This window comes from Cavia porcellus, unplaced genomic scaffold (assembly GCF_034190915.1).
Source record: "Cavia porcellus strain 051 isolate PalLab524CR breed Dunkin Hartley unplaced genomic scaffold, mCavPor4.1 scaffold_14, whole genome shotgun sequence".
In the NCBI taxonomy this organism is placed as follows: Eukaryota; Metazoa; Chordata; class Mammalia; order Rodentia; family Caviidae; genus Cavia; species Cavia porcellus.
Genome location: NW_026947497.1, coordinates 12,082,998 through 12,100,453, shown reverse-complemented (window position 1 = coordinate 12,100,453; position 17,456 = coordinate 12,082,998). Strand labels below are relative to the sequence as shown.

The window sequence follows — 17,456 nt, the reverse complement described above, 5'->3', positions numbered from 1 at the left end:
GGTTTGTAATTACGGTAGCGCCTCAGAATGTTATTTCTCCTCAAGGCAGTATCTATCCTACGAAAGCAGTGGCTACAACTGTGAAAAGTAGTAGAATTCCAATGTTTCAAGTTTCTTAAAAGGTATATGATCCAAAGTAAATGCTGTAGGATATAATATAGTAACCCACTTTGACTTTCTATTATCTCGATTTGAAGCCCTGTATTACTCTCACCATCTTGTTTTTGACTGAGGTTCCTCTATTCTGTTTTGCTGGATAGTATCAGGTTCGAAAGTTTAGGCATCAGCTGAGAAGATAATGAGATTCATTATAACGCCCATTCTCGTTGACTTTTATCTACTTTTGAAGACCTACAATGTCTCCAATGTTTTGGTTTTGTCGGTTTCGTTCTTTACTGTTTTGTTCAATTGTATTACAACTAATGATATAGGCAATTCTATTAGAGATAGCGGGAGGCATTATGGTAACCATTGTTGATCACCTTGTATTATGTTTTTATATTATCTATTATGTCCACCCTTTTGACTTGACCGATTCTGTTCTGTTATGTCACATTTGGTTTTACTCTCTTCCAAAAAAGCAATAAGAACCGTGGGAGCAATGAAACCCAAAATGTGTAATAGTCATTGTACAAAAGAGAGGAAAAGAAAGTGCTCTAAACTATATAACTGCATGTATATTTAAGTGTATACGATAGAAAATGATATCACAGAGTTTTATTGGATCATTGAACAGAACTGTTTGCAGTATCATTGTTGGAATGTCCACTCTACAAGCTTTAATTTTGTGACTTGAACAATTATTTCTAAGATGGCAATATGTAATCCATTAACTAGTGATTTCCTACTGCGCATTTTTTTCTTCTGTAAATCTGTATAACTTGTACCCCTTCACTGTTTTTTTTTCTTTTCTCCTTAAATTTAAAAAAAAAAACCAACAAAGTAAATGCTGTGTCCAATGTGGAGGTAAAGGAAGATGAAAAATGTGGATGCTCCATTGGTGTGTAGCTGTCAAATTAGTCAACCATGGTTTGCGTCTTGGCAGATGTGGGTAACAGATGAGAATGCTGTGGCTGTGGCCGCGGCCGTGGCCGTGGCTATGGCCGTGGCTGTGGCTGTGGCTGTGGCTAGAGTACCATGTATTGACAGAAATAACCTTGTAATAATTTGTAATCCCAGGCAGATTCCTAGCAGGAAACTGAAATTTCACCATGCAGAGACACTGAATGGAGCTGGGAGGTGAATAAATGAGTGACTGATAATTGTAATTAGTGGGTGTGACTTTTGTATGTGAGTCATTAGTTTTTGTTCTGATAGTTGAATTACAACAGTGCTTTTTCATATCACTAGTCATGATTAAATTCCATGTAGGAAATATGATTTTAAATACTATACACATTCTTAGCATTTTGTTTGTTGTAGTCTTTATGTGCCTGTCAGCAAAACCTTCTACCATTTATGGTGGGCTAACATTAATTGTTAGTGGCAGAATTGAGTATATAATCATTTTAAGTCAGGATGGATCATCTTTAGGACTTACAGTATTTTTAATTTACTTAGGAGGAATAATAGTGGGGTTTGGTTACACAACTGCTTTACCTACAGAACAGTACCCTGAGACGTGAGTGTGCAGCATAATTATTAGAAGTTCTTTATTATTAGGATTAATTGCAGAGTTTTTGTTATTATAGTGATGAGCAAGTTATGAGCAAGTTGAAATTTTAATTGATTGTTATAAGGCAATGAATTATTTATGATGATGAAAATTGTTTTTTTTAGTGAGGATCCTGCAGGTGTTGCTGCTATTTATAGTTATAATTGCTGATTAATATTTGTAGCTGGTTGATGGATGGTTATAGGTATTTTTATTGCTGTTGAGATTACTCAAGGAAATTACATGACTAGAACAGTTGCTAGAATTATAGAGATGAGAAAAAAGAGAAAGAATTTAATTAAACTTCTCTGATTTGATGTATTAACAGATGCTGAAATTTGTAAATTAGAGATGCTCTTTGGAGCTGTTTTTTCAAGTCAAATTGTCAATTATTGATGATGATAAGTTTGGACTTACTAGTAAATTTTTATAAGGAGGTAGTCAATGAATGAGTGTTGGGAAATAGCCTAGTATGTTTTAGAAGTGAAACAACTTTGTCAGATAGCTTAATTTTAGACTATACGTTATTGAGTTGAGTTCTATTGCAATTGTAAAACCAATAATTGTTACCATAAGAGCTGGAAGTTTCAGGTAGTTTGATATCATTATTTGATAGACAGTAGTAGAAGGGATAGTATTTGAAATAAGAAATCCTGCAAAGATGCTTCTAATTGCTAAGCATTTGATAGAGTTAACTAGCATAGGTATATTCTCATTGATGAATGGTAAAAAAGTAAATTGTGGATTTCTTGCAGGACAAAGAGGAGGCTGTGGGTACTACAGATGGCTGTTAGAGATGCAGCAATGATGGTAAGGAGCGGGGCTCAGGTGCTGGTGTAGGATGTGGTGGCAGCTTCAGTGATCAGGTGTTTTGAATTAAAGCCTGTGAGAAATGGTATGCCTGTGAGAGCTAAGCTTCCAGTAATAAGGGAGGAAGAGGTAACGGGCAGAGTCTTGAATAGTCCTCCTATCTTTGGAATGTCTTGTTCATCATTTAAGTTACGGATGGTTGAGCCTGAGCATGTTAAGAGTATAGCCTTGAAAAAGGCATGGGCACAAACATGGAAGAAAGCTACATACACCTGATTAATTCCAATGGCCACCATCATTAGGCCTAGTTGGCTAGAGATGGGAAATGCCACAGTCTTTTTCATATCATTTGTGTGATGACACAGACAGACAGCAGTAAATAGCGTTCTGATAGCTCCTAAGCATCAGGAACTCATTTGAATGAGGTGATTATTTTGTAATAGTGGGGAGAATCAAATGACTAAGAAGATCCCTGCAACTACTGTTGTACAGGAGTGAAGTAATGCTGACGTTGGGTTGTCACCTTCTAATGCTGAGGGAGGTACAAATGAAGCCCATATTGGGCAGATTTTCCAGTTGCCACTAGTAATAGTCCTATTCATGATAGGAAAGAAGTTTTATCTTGTATCATGAGTAATTGCTGCAATTCTCATGAATTGAAATGTAGAATAAACCACGCCATGAATATTACAAATTCAGTATCTCCAATTTGATTATATAAAACTGTTTGGAGTGTTGTAGTGTTTGCATCTGTTTGACCGTACCATCATCTGATTAGTAAGAAAGATATAATTCCTGTTCTGTCTCAACCAATGAAAAGTTGGTGCAGATTTTTTTGCTGTGACCAAAATTATTATAGTAATCAGAAATAATAACAAATATTTAAAGAATTTGTCAGTGTGCAGATCCAAGTGTATGTACCATAGAGAGAACTCTATGACTGACCATGTTACAAACAGGGCTACTGATATGAACAATATGGTGAAGTAGTCTAATTTAAAGTTTCTATTTAAATGCAAAGTTTGAATTGTTAGTTTCAAGTTGATACCATTGCCTCATGATATGAATTCAGAAATTTGGGATTGGAATCAAACTCAACAGGAAAGATAATGAAGTGAGTGATTTGACATATATAGGATATGAGAGTTTGTTGTGTAATTAGTTATGAAGTTCATAATTGGCAGTGTAAGGGTAATTCGTATTATAATAAAGGAGTAGATAGATTAATTTTTTATTTGGAGTTGCACCAATTTTTGGTCCCTAACACCAAAATACTTCTATAAAAGTTAAGAAAGCCATAGTTTTAAGTATGGGATACAGATTAGCAGCTCCAATTTATTTTCTTTTTAGGTAAATAGGAAGGTTTTATCTTCTAATGTTAGACTCACAATCTAATATTTTTGTTAAACTGTAATTACAGTATAGGTTTCCTAAAATGATTTCAGGGTTTAAGCTGAGGAGGGCTAGGGGAAAGATGTGAAGGGCTATTAGGGAGTTTTCTCAGGGGAATGATGGGGTAATATTAGTAATGTGGTATGGTGGTTTTCCACGTTGTGTTGAAATTAATATGACCACTGTGATTAGTATGTTAAGTCTGATGGGGATGATTGTGAAGTTGGATCAGGAGAAAGTAGAAAGGATAATATACAGTTCCCCAATTAGGTTATTTGTTGGGGGAAGTTCGAGATTAGTTAGACTTGATAGGAGTCATCAGACTATTATTAGTGGATGAATGGTTTGTAAACCTCAAGCTAAGATTGTAGTTCGGCTGTGAATACATTCCTGATTGGAGTTTGAAGACAAAATAATAGAGAAGGTATAAGGCCGTGGGCAATTATTAGGGTCGTTGGATTAGGAAGCTATGATAACTAGTGCTGTGTGACTTATGGAGGAGTAAGCAATGAGGGATTTCAGGGTAAGAGAATAAAGGGGCATGCTATGGAATTTTTCAGGGAGTCTAGAAGTTCTAAGAGCCGAATTATTCCGTCACCTCCTGCTTTTAGTAAGATAGCTCCAGGAAGCTTTAAAGGAATTCAAACTAGAAATAAATTCCCAGGTAAAAGAAGAAATGATAACAGAGATGAAAGAGATGCTGAACGTATCTAAAGAAGACACAGTTTAAGAATTAGAGGAACAAAACAAAAAGATAGAATCCCTGGATAAACAATATAAGAAAAAAAAAACAGAATACATGAAGCAGATTCAAAGAGATATATAGGAAATCAAAAATTCCATTGAAAGTTGTCAAAAACACCTCAACAAAAGTGAAGACAGAATTTCAGACCTCAAAGACAAGATTGCAGCTCGTGAACAGGAAAGGAAAGATCTTTTAAAAATAACAAGGAATCAGAAAATAACAGTTCAACAGCTGCAAGATGATGCAAAGAAAAACAACATAAGATTGATAGAGATAAATGAAAAAGGGGACAACACAAATGCTATCAAGAGGATATTTAGAGAGGTAATAGCTGAAAATTTCCCGAACATGAGAATGGAAACTGACATCAGGATCAGTGAAGCATATAGAACTCCAAATAGCCATAACAAAAATAAAACTACACCCAGACATATAATAATCACCATCCCAGAAAAAAACATAAGAATAGAATATTAAAAGCTGTCAGAGAGAAAAGACAGATCACCTACAAAGGAAAACCTATCAGAATCACAGCAAACTTCTCAGCACCAACAATAAAATCAAGAAGAGCATGGAGTGAAGTATTTCAGATTTCCAACCTAGACTAATGTAACCTGAATAACTGTCCTTCAAAATGGATGGAGAAATAAGATACTTCCATGAGAAAGAAAAGCTGAAGAACTTTATAATCACCAAGCCAACTTTGCAAAGAATGCTGAAAACAGTTTAGATACACTTAGGAAAAACCCACTAAGCAAAGCAGACAATTAAACAGAACAGGAAGACAAAGATGCAACAGCAGAAAGATAACATGTCAACAATAAACCAATATATAACAGTTATAACTAATAATGTAAATGGTTTCAATTCAACAATTAAAAGAAACAGACTGGCAGAATGGATCAAGAAACAACATCCAACCATATTCTGTCTGCAAGAAATCCATCTAACCCAAAAGGATACGTACAGACTGAAGTCAAAGGATGGAAAACAATACTTCGTGCAAAAGGAACCCAAAAAAAGCTGGGGTAGCTATTCTGTTTGTAGACAATGTGAACTTCAGACCAAGAATGATCAGAAGAGATAAAGGTCATTACATACTGGCTAGGGGAAAATTTCAAGAGGAAGAGATGACAATCTTAAATATATATGCACCAAATTCCAGAGCACCCAGTTATACAAAGCAAGTATTAAATGAAAAATCAAATAAGCAATAACACAATTATGACAGGAAACCTTAACACACCATTGACAACAAGGTTCAGGTCAACCAGACAGAAAATCAGCAAAGAAATAACAGAACTGAATCACACCTGTGAACAAATGGACTTGATAGACATATACAGAACGTTCCATCCAACAATATCAGAATACACATTCTTCTCTGCAGTACATGGGACATTCTCTAAAATAGACCATATATTTGCCCACAGAACATGTTTAAATAAATGCTAAAGAGTTGAAAGTATCCCATGCATGTTATCAGATCATAGCGCCATGAAACTAGAAATTAATGAAAAAGAAACTTCAAAAATCGCACAAATACATGGAAATTGAATAACACACTCTTGAGCAATCAGTGAGTCACAGAGGAAATTAAAGAAGAAATTACCTACAAGCCAACAAAAATACAATTACAATTTACTGGAATCTGTAGGATGCAATGAAAGCTGTCCTCAGAGGAAAATTTATTGCACTGAGTTCTTACATCAGGAAAACAGAATGAATACAAATAAATAACCTGATGCTACACCTCAAACATGTAGAAAAAGAAGAGAGAAGTCAAGCCCAAAGCCAAAAGAAGAGAGGAAACTATAAAAATCAGCAGAAATTAATGCAATAGAGACTAAGTAAACAATCCAAGGAATCAATGAATCAATGAGTTGGTTCTTTGAAAGAATAAACAAAATTGACAAGCCCCTAGCCAACTATATTTTAAAAAGGGGAGAAACAGCTCAAATTCATGCAATAAGGAGTGAAAAAGGTGAAAACACTACAGACTGTAGAAATACAGAAGATCATCAACACCTATTTCGAAAACCTCTACTCTCATAGGTTTGATAACACAGAAGAAATAGACAGATTCCTAGGAACATATGAAGTACCAAAGCTAGATCAAGAAGATGTAAAACTGCTGAATAACCCAATTTCTATTAATAAAACTGACAATGTAATTAAGTCCTTACCTACAAAGAAGAGCCCAGGCTCAGATGGGCCCACTGTGGAATTCTAAAAGAAATACAAAGAAGACTTAATGTCAACACTCCTCAAACTCTTCAATGAAACTGAAAGGGAAGCAATCCTTCCTAAGTCATTCCTGGAAGCAAATATTACTCTAGTACCAAAACTTGAAAAAGACCCAAATAAAAAGAGAACTACAGGCCAATCTCCCTAATGAACACAGATGCAAAAATTCTCAATAAAATATTGGCAAACAGGATGCAGCAAATCATCAAGAAGAGTATACACCATAACCAAGGGATTTATTGCAGGCATGCAGGGATGGTTCAACATACATAAATCAATAAATGTAATCCACCATATCAATAAAACCAAAAGTAAGGATCACATGATCATTTCTATAGATGCAGAAAAAGCTTTTGATAAAGTCCAACGTTCATTCATGATAAGAACCTCACAGAAAATTGGAATAGATGGTCTTTACCACAATATGATAAAGGCCACCTATGACAAACCAACATCCAGTATCATGCTAAATGGCCAAAAACTGAAGGCCTTACCTTGAAATCAGGCTCAAGACAAGTATGTCCCTTATCACCACTCCTATTTAATACAGTACTGGAAATACTAGCCAGAGTAATTAGACAAGAGAGAGAAATAAAAGGGGTAAAGATAGGAAAAGAGGAAGTTAAATTATCATTATTTGCAGATGACATGATACTCTACATAAAAGACCCCCCAAAGCTCCATTGGAAGACTCCTATATATAATAAATTCAGCAATGTAGCTGGCTGGATACAAAATCAGTACTCAAAAATCTATAGCATACACTAACAACAAAATCACAGAGAGAGAGAAATAAGAGAAGCCACAACCTTCACACTAGCAACCAAAAAAATGAAATATTTAGGAATTATTCTCATGAAAGAAGTGAAAGATCTATACAGTGAAAATTATAATACACTGAAAAAAGAAATTGAAGAGGATCTCAGAAAATGCTCATGGATAGGAAGAATAAATATTGTGAAAATGGTCATTCTTCCAAAACTGTTATACAGATTCAATGCAATTCCAATCAAAATACCATCAACATACCTCATAGGTCTAGAGAAATCACTCCTAAAATTAATCTGGAACCAGAAGAGACCTAGAATAGCAAAGACAGTTCTAAGTAGCAAAGGCAAGGCAGGAGACATCACAATCTCTGACTTGAAATTATACTGCAAAGCAACTATAGTAAAATCAACGTGATACTGGAATAAAAACAGAGCCAAAGATCAATGGAACAGATTAGAAGATACAGCCACAACTACAAACACACTCAACTACCTTATCTCTGATAAAGGGGCCAAACATGTTAACTAGAAGAATGACAGTCTCTTTAATAAATGGTGTTGGAAAAATTGGCTCCCCATATGCTAAAAACTAACACTAGACCCATGCCTATCATCATGTACTAAATTAAAATCTAAATGGTCAAAGATCTGAATATTAAAACAGAAACACTAAATCTATTGGAAAACAAATTGGGTAAAAACCTTGAAGACATAGGAGTAGGTAAAGAATTCATGAACAGGACTCAAACTGCACGGGAAATACTTCCCAGAGTCAGTAACTGGGATCACCTCTTATTAAAAAGTTTCTGCACGTCAAAAGAAATCTCCAGCATAGTGAAAAGAAAACCCACAAACTGGTAAAAAATCTTAGTGAACTGCCCCTCAGACAAAGGACTTCTGTCTAAAACATATAAAGAATTTTAAAAAATCAGACCCTCAAAATTCAAAGATCCAATCCAAAAATGGGCATCTGAGATGAATACACAGTTCTCAGATGAAGAAATACAAATGGCAAATAAATACATGAAAAAATGTTCATCAGCATGACTCATTAAAGGAATGCAAATTAAAACCACACTGAGATTCCATCTCACCCCTGAAAGAATGGCCAGGATCACGAAAACTACCAACAACAAATGCTGGAGAGGCTGTGGGGGAAAAAGGAACTCTCCTGCACTATTGGTGGGAGTATAGACTGGTGCAACCATTGTGGAGGTCAGTCTGGATATTTCTCAAAAAGCTGGCATTGGAAATCCCATTTGTTTCAGCTAAACATATTTGTTCCACTTCTCAGAATATTTCCAGAACTAAAAACATCATATCACAGTGATATATGTGATATATGTTTATAGCAGCACAATTTGTAATAGCCAGATTTGGAAACAACCTAAGTGTCCATCAACTGATGAATGGATAAAAAAGATGTGGTATTTTTATACAATGGAGTACTACTCAGTATAAAGAATGATCACATTGAGATATTTATAAATAAATGGGCGCAGCTTGAGACCGTATTCATAAGCAAAATAAATCAAACTCACATGTATAAATACCGAATAGTTTCCCTAATGTAAGAAATGGTAAGAATACATAAAAGTATGTGGTAATCATGATTCCCCATTATATTGCTTTGAAGCCTTATAATGTTTTCATTTATTAAGTGGAATGGTTTTATTCTGGGTTTTTAAATTTTATTGTCTGTGATGGCATGAACAGCTATTTTGAAGAAAACAAGACATTATAATAGCTAGTGCTGATTTAATATCATCTTATTTTGAAGTCCCACCAAGTTTTTGTTCTTCTGTCTCCATCAGTTTTATCATGTTGTATCTTATTAGATTTTATTATATATGATAGTATAAAACATTTTTATGGACATGGAGATAATATAGTAACCATTGCTCATTTTCTGTTAGTTGGTTCTGTATACCCTATAATACTTTCCTTCTCTTGAATGATTTTACATTGTCTTGTTATGTTTGATACTACAGTGTATGAAGGTATACTCGAATATTTCAAGGAAAGAGACGCTCTGGTGGCTACTGTTATGTCGGGATGTCTTGTGGTTAAACAATATGTTTCTTAAATTGTTCTGTTCTCACCTGTTTTGTTATGTCCTCTTTTATCTTAATCTTTTTTAAAATAATAAAATAAAATAAAATATTATTTCTGTGGCTGAAAATGTTATGATTAGAAAGGTTTGGAGAATTATAAGAAGTGTAATGTGATTTTTTTTTCATATTTGTGTCTCATTGTTTAAGTGGTGTTGCTAGTGATAATTATTAAAGGAAGAAGGCATGTTGTTAAGATTATTAGGGGGAAGAGAGTAAGTCAGAGAAGTTTAATGAGTCATTTTGTCCAATGATATCGTGTTTGTTTATGATTGTTAGGCTGATTAATGGATGTAGGCTGTGCAGTGTGGTGTTGATACATACTATTGAGTTATTAGATAACCAATAGTTGGGATGAGTATAACTGTAGGGATAATAATGTTTAGCATTGTAGTAAGTTCAAGTTTTGTACATAATCTATCCCATAAGCATTTGAGAGCGTAACTAGAAGTACTAGCCCTACAGCTGCTTCAGAGGCGGTAACATGAGCACAATAATGAGGACAACAAAAGATATAAGATAGTGTGAGTTGAGTATAATTAGGGCACCAAAGATGATGTTGACAGTATTATACCTTCCAGACCTAGGAGGGAGAATATTATGTGGGATCAATACATGATTGTACCTAGAAATGGTATGGCATAGGCTATAGTTAGGTTAAAGTGAATTAAGGACATTTTGGTAATTATGGATTGAAACATAATCTAATGAGTGGAAATCATTCATTTTGGTTATTAAATTAATTACCATATTCTATTCATTCTACTCCTTTTTGGACTCACTCATATGCCAGGCCTAAAATTAGGATTAGAATTAGTGTTAGTGAGATTAGTAACATCAGTTCTAGGTTATTAATTTGGGATGCTCCTGGTAGTGGAAGAGCAACTTCTAGGTCAAACAAAAGGAAAGTTGAGCACGATTAGGAAGAATTGTATGGAAAATGGTAGTCATGCAGATTCTGTTGGGTCAAATCCCCGTTCATAGGGACTAGTTTTTTCTGCATAGGCATTTGTTTGAGGAAGTCAAAATGCAATTGTAATTAGTAAAAAGGTCAGGAGTTAGTTGGTTAGGAGTCAGATTATAATGTTTGCTACTTTCTCCCTGTTATGTTCTGAGGCCTATGGATTAGAAGTCAGTAGCACTGGATTATATTAAGAAAATGTCAGCTCATCAGTAGATAAAGACATAAAGAAACAATCAGACTACATCTACAAAGTGTCAGTATCAAGCAGCTGCTTCAAAGCCAAAGTGGTGTTTTGATGTACAATGATAGAATAGTTGACGAAAGAGGCAAACACCTAGAAATGTGGATCCAGTAATGACATGTGAGCCAGGAAATCCTGTGGCTGCAAAAAGGTACACCCATCTGAAATGGAGGACCATGTTTCGAAGTATTCTGAGTCTTGAAGTAGGGTGAAATAAATGCCTAAAATAATTGTAATGACTAGGGCTTGAATTACCTATTTTCAGTTTCCTTCTATCAGGCTATGGTGTGATCGAGTGACTCATACACCTCAAGCTAGGAGGGTTGAGGTGTTGAGAAGTGGGACTTCGGGGTTAAGGAGTTTGATCCCTGCACATGGTCAGAATCCACCTAGTTCTGGAGTTGGACCTAGGCTAGAATGATAAAGGGCTCCAAAGAATCCTGAGGGGGAAAAAATACTTTGGAGACAATAAATAAGATTATCCCATATCGTAGGCCTTTTTGTATGATCGTTATGTGGTGCCCCTGGTATGTCCTTTCTCCTACAAGGTCTTGTCATCATAGATATATGCTATGCTAGTTAAAAGGCTTAATATTAGGGGTGTTTGAGAGTTGAAGTGGAATCACATAACTAAGCCTGATGTAAGTAAAACAGCGGATCATGCCCCCGTCAGTAGTCAGGGGCTTGGGTTTACTATATGGTAGGCATGTGTTTGGTGGGTCATTAGGTATTGTTATGTAAATACAGGCTTACTAACAAGATGAATACATAGGCTTGAATTATTGCTGCAGCAAATTCTAGGATTGTTAGTAAGATTAAAATAATGAATGTGATTGGAGCTGTTGAGCTGATGGAAGTTAATACCAGTGTGGCTCCTCTGATTAGGTATATAAGTAGGTGTCCGGTGGTAATGTTAGAGGTTATGGGTTGGATGAAGAGGCTAATTGTTTTAAGAATTAAAAGTACTGGAATAAGTGGGATTGGTGTTCCTTGTGGGAGGAAAGGTGGTAAGGATGACTTTGTTTTATGTCAGAACCCTAAGATGACTGTCTATGCTCATAGTGGAATAGCCATGCCTAAGTTTATTGATAGTTGTGTTGTTGGGGTAAAGGAGCGGGGTAGGAGACCTAGAAGATTGGTGGATTTCCTCATCATCCATTCAACATCCATGCTTCACAGCTTGACTTCCAACAATGCCTGCATTTTAATTTAAAAAATCTTTTTGCATTTATTTCTCATCATTGTTAACCTCCTCCATCAGGGATATTAGTCAGTTTCAATTTCCTGGACACAAGCTTTGTGTGGTGATCTAGAAGTCAGTTAAAGATTCTGGTGTGTGAGAGGGAGAGAGGGAGAGAATGGAGATGGAGATGATGGAGATGGGATGGGGATGGAGTGGAAGGTGGTGTCACAGGTGCACATAGAGATGAGGATGATGGAGACCAGATGAGTGGAAATGGGGCTGATGGAGATGGAGAAGGGGGAAGACGTTGGGAGTCGTTGAAACTGCAAATCAACCACACATGCAAGGTTGTGCAAGGTTGCAAGGAACATGACCATCTCAAGAACAAAGAGTGCTCAGAGGAAGCCACATGAAGAAGCTGCTTCAGCCCACAGAACATCCATCCCCAAGACAATCCAAACAGTTTGTTACTAGTACAACAGGGTATCATGTGACATTAAGTTGCTAAAAAGTGTTGTACTCTAAGAAAATACCTTCATTATTTTGTGTATTATAGCAAACCTGCCATGTGGCTTACTAAATGTGCTTTTTTATCCTTTTTCCCTAACTGATATGTTAAGTGACCTAATTGGTATGTTGAGCAATACTCTCCTCTGTAAAGAATTGCAAGAATCTCACCTAATTGATATGTTAACCATTGTTGCCCTCTACAAACTACAGAAGTTGTGCTAAAACAAGCTAACAAGGGTTGTTAATCACTGTTAGGCACCTCTGTTCTCTGCTAAAGAGCTAAAGAAAACTAGGATGGCCCACTAATTTACACTTGTTTGAAGTAACTTGTTTATGTGCAGGGAGATTTGCGTATGAATTTAACCTTTGTACCTAACCTTGATTCCCTTTCCAGCAAGATAGATACCCGCCGTTTTCCTGTTCTGTAGCGCGCCTTATTGCTTCCCTCTCCCCTCACCTATCTATCTAGGCCATAATGAATTTGGGTTTCTGGTGACCTCTTCCCGACCTGGGGATGATCTGTCATAAAATGAGCCTGCCCCAATTTTAAGAACTGTTTAGCTTCAAAGAAATTACTGGGAAATACTATGGCCCAAACCCCAATCGGTGCTTTCCTTTTGTTCTGTATGCATCAAATGAGTTAGATATCAGATCTTTGTAAAACTTAAGTTTCAGCTTCTTGTAACTCTTGACCCCCTCGCACCCACTAGTGAAAACGAGCTGTCCTGGGATAATTAACTCTCCACTTTCTTCTCCAAATATTGCTGCAGATGTGCCACTCTGAGATAATGTCAGTCTGTAGGATGGGAGTAATTTGAGAAACACCAGAAACTCCCGAGATTGTCAGAGCTAAATGGACAGCAATACAGTTTCCAGACTCAGGTCAACAAGTTTGATGGCTCTGCAGGTTTCTTTGTTTCTCCCCCCCCTCCCCCGCTTTTCCTCCAGCCTCTTTTTAAAGTCCTCCCTTCAGTCTCTGGGGGACAGTCTCCAAATTGGCTCCCGGAGACTGGTTGCCAGGCCTGGAAATAAAGCCTTTGCCACCTAAATTTTCGGTCTCTTGCTTCCTTGGATTTTATACCGGGGCCTGAGTTATAACAAAAAGTATATATAAATGCCCCTGCATTGAGGAGCCTTGCCTCCCATCAGGAAAGTAAGAGCTCCACGTGACCCAGCTTTGTGTCTATTTTCTCATTCTCTTGTGGTCCTACACCCCAAGAACTTCAAGAGCCACATAGGTCACATCATACAGTGCCAGAACATATATGGGCTAAGAGATTGAGGGCAAGGGATACTTCTCATTTGTCTGCAATTAGGGGGAGAAGTGCATTGGTATATGTCAATAGTCAATTTATACTGGAATATATTTATAGTGGCTTCATCAGGTGAAAATTGTGGGCATTGAAGCAATCCCTTATTCTCTAGGGCCAGTTATAAACGGGCCTATAAGAAGCACCTTCTCCTGAAAAAGAAGAAAAAATAATATATTGATTTCATTAGTGGTATAATTATGGAACAAATAACTTTTTAAAAATCACAAATGTATATGAAAATTTTTGTTGTATGCTTGATTCCGGTCTTTTCTTTTGTGGATTTTGATTAGGAAATGTCTTGATGACTGGGGGCTTGTTGGGATGGCCATAAAGAAACTGGCTCAAAGTAATATTGTAAAATCTAGGCCAGAGCAGGGAAAACATGGCCATGGTGGCATGACCATCACCCCGATAACCTTAACTGAGCCACAAGTGGCAACTCGGGCCTTTTCAGCTCAGATTTTGCTGCATCACAGGTTGGAATTTCTGCCTCTCAGGGAATAGAGCCATTTTCTCTTTCTTCCTTGCAATTAGCACTAAAGGAAGCCAGATGGCTAGGGGAGTACACGGAGGGTTTTCAACATACCTACCCAGTTGCAGAACTTTGAGTCCCCAATAATCCAGAACAAGTTATATGCCATCATGAAGCCATACCCTTTAAGTCATTAAAAGAATTAAAAATTGTTACTACCACCTATGGCCCTACAATGCCATTTACCTTGGGTTTCATAGAGCTCCGAGGTCAGCAAGTTACGGCCCCCAAATGATTGGGAAGGCATAGCTAAAATATGTTTAAGCCTGGGGAATTATTTGTTGTGGAAAGAAAAAAAATTTTTTTGAATTGTATATAGATCAGGCCATGTGCAGTGCTGCTCAGAACATAACTATTACAAAAGGTATGTTGATTGGAGATGGTGTCTTGGGTGATACAGGCAGTCAGCTTGCCTTTGATGTGCAAGTGTATGACCAAGTTGGAATAGCAGGCATGAGAGCCTGGAGGGAGCTCCCTTCAAGGGGTGAGACCTCCCCGGATTTGACTTCTATTCATCAGAGTCCCCACGAACCACTTCAGGATTTTGCAGCATGTTTATTGCAAGCTAGTGAGAAAGTTATAAATGACAAAGAAGTAAGTAAATTAATAGTTCAATAACTGGCTTTTGAAAATGCAAATAAAAGGTATAAAGAAGTTTTGAGAGCCCACAAAAAGCTAGCGGCACTGTCAAATGATTCAGGTTTGTGCAGATATTGGCCCCTCACAGGTTTAGGGAGCTACCTTGGTAGCAACTTTCACTCAGATCATAAACCCACAGCTTACAGGAAAGGGAAAAAACAAGGCTACTTATTTTCATTGTTGGGGGAAGAACATCATGCTTGAAATGTTTCTGTTGCTGCACCTCTGGAGGCAGCACAGCTGCTGTCTGTCTTCCACAAAACCTCCTCGTATCTGTGCAAAGTGTCGATGAGCATATCATTGGGAAAGTGATTGTAGATCAAACATAGATGCAGAAGGTTGGTTCATTTTTGGGAAACTTCCAAACAACAGGGGCACTTTCCTCAATTACTCCCCAGCCTCACTCCCTGCTGCCAAGCATCTTTCGTCCTCTGATGAGCAACAAAAGACAGCGAAGGCCTGGACCTCAGTTCCTCCTCCGGATTCATAGCTCCTGAAATAGGACCTCAAGTTATTCCTACTGGAGTCTACGGGCCTCTGCCTCCAGGAACAGTGGGTCTACTACTAGGTCAGAGCAGTCTCATGTTAAAAGGTCTCCAGGTTTTGTCAGTTGTCATTGAGACTACGTAGGAGGAAATCAAGGTTATGGCTCAATCTACTCTAAACACAGTTCAAATCACTCCAGATTCTTGTATTGCTTGATTGGTTATTCTTCCCTTGACACAAATTGGAAAATCTATAAACAAGGAAAGAGGGTCCAAGGGCTTTGGGTCTTCCAATACTTAGATTCAACAGATTAAGCAGGATTATCCTGGGATGGAATTGATCATTGAAGGAAACACATTTAAAGGGCTTTTAGACACAGGAGCAGATGTTTCTGTTATTGCCCAACAGCATTAGCTGAGGCTAAAGTTGCCTTGGACAAAGTTAATCTGGCTCTCTCTACTGTCCAGCTTTCTACAGTTGACCCAGCTTTGGTCATATTTTTAATTATCCTCCCTACTCAATGCATGCCTACTGGAGCCCTTTGGCAATCTTCTATATCGCATTCTTCACACAAAACCATTATTCCCTCTTATGAGGCTGTGGCAGAACTGAGCACATGTGGGCAGAGATGTGCTGTTAAGCTTTTTGGTCATGAGGTGCAAACTGTCAATGTTCCCTTTTCTTCTGTCCAACAACAGAGGCTATGGCAATTTTCATCCCCGTGGCAATCTGCACTGGCTAACTTCCCTGGTATTGTTGACTGCCATTATCCTCCAGATAAATTAATTCAGTTTGGTTCCCTCACGCCCTTTGTCTTTCCTTTGAAAATAAATTCGGTCCCCATAATTGAGGCTCTGTTTTCAGACAGGTCATCATCAGGCAAAGGAGATTATGAAATGCCCACCTCTTCCTGAATACAGGATACAGGTTTCTCTTCTGCACAAAAGACTGAATTATAAATTGTCATGTGGGCCTTGCAAGATCATCTATTCACTCCAATTAACCTCTTTTCAGAATTCCCTGTTTGTGGTGTGATGCGCCCCACTGAAATTGCTACAATACACACTAGTCAAGGTCTCTTTCACTTGTTCACACGCTCCAGCTCACCACATGATCACATGTTCCCTGTTCCCTGTTTTACCAACCATTCAAGTTCCCCTTTCCAATTACCCGGTCTCTCACTGAGGGAAGCAATGCATTAGACAGATGGCTACTGTCACTGTTGCTCCTCAGATGCCATTCAACAGGCTTCTGCCTCCCATGCCACATTCCATCAAAATGCTTCTGCCTTGCACAAAAAGTTTCATTTAAGCCTAGAACAGGCCCGGCAGATTGTTAAACAATGTTGTCATGTGTGGTACATTGTCCCTGTCTCTTCACAGGGGCTAATTGTTGAGGTTTACATGTTAATCATCTCAATGGATGGATGTCACTCACATTCCTGAGTTTGGCTCTCTGTGCTGAGTCCATGTTTCAGAGGACACTTTGTCAGGATTTATTTTTGCTTCTGCTCACACTGGTGAAGCAGCCAAACATGTCGTGGCTCACTGCCATGGCCCGTGCTGGGCACCTAAGACTAATAATGGCCCAGCTGCCTTCCCAATGTTTTGTAAAACCTTTCATGTTTCCCTTACCACAAGAATTCTTTACAACCCTCAAGGTCAAGAAATTGTTGAGTGCCCTTATGCTCAAGATTTAATTACAAAAACAGACAATTGACACTTCATAATTTATACGTGGAGATGGGGGGAAGATGGAGATGAGACTGGTGGAGATGGATGATGGTGATGGATATAGAGATGCTGGATTATCCCAAACAAGCCCTACACCACCAGAGCTCAGGGCCTGATATTTTGGGA

General features: G+C 37.6%; 1 pseudogene; it reads right to left on the bottom strand.

The window, feature by feature from the left end:
* Window positions 1-1,884: 1,884 nt before the first annotated feature.
* Window positions 1,885-14,719, bottom strand: LOC134470369 (NADH-ubiquinone oxidoreductase chain 5-like; annotated as a pseudogene).
* Between the last annotated feature and the right edge of the window lie 2,737 nt (window positions 14,720-17,456).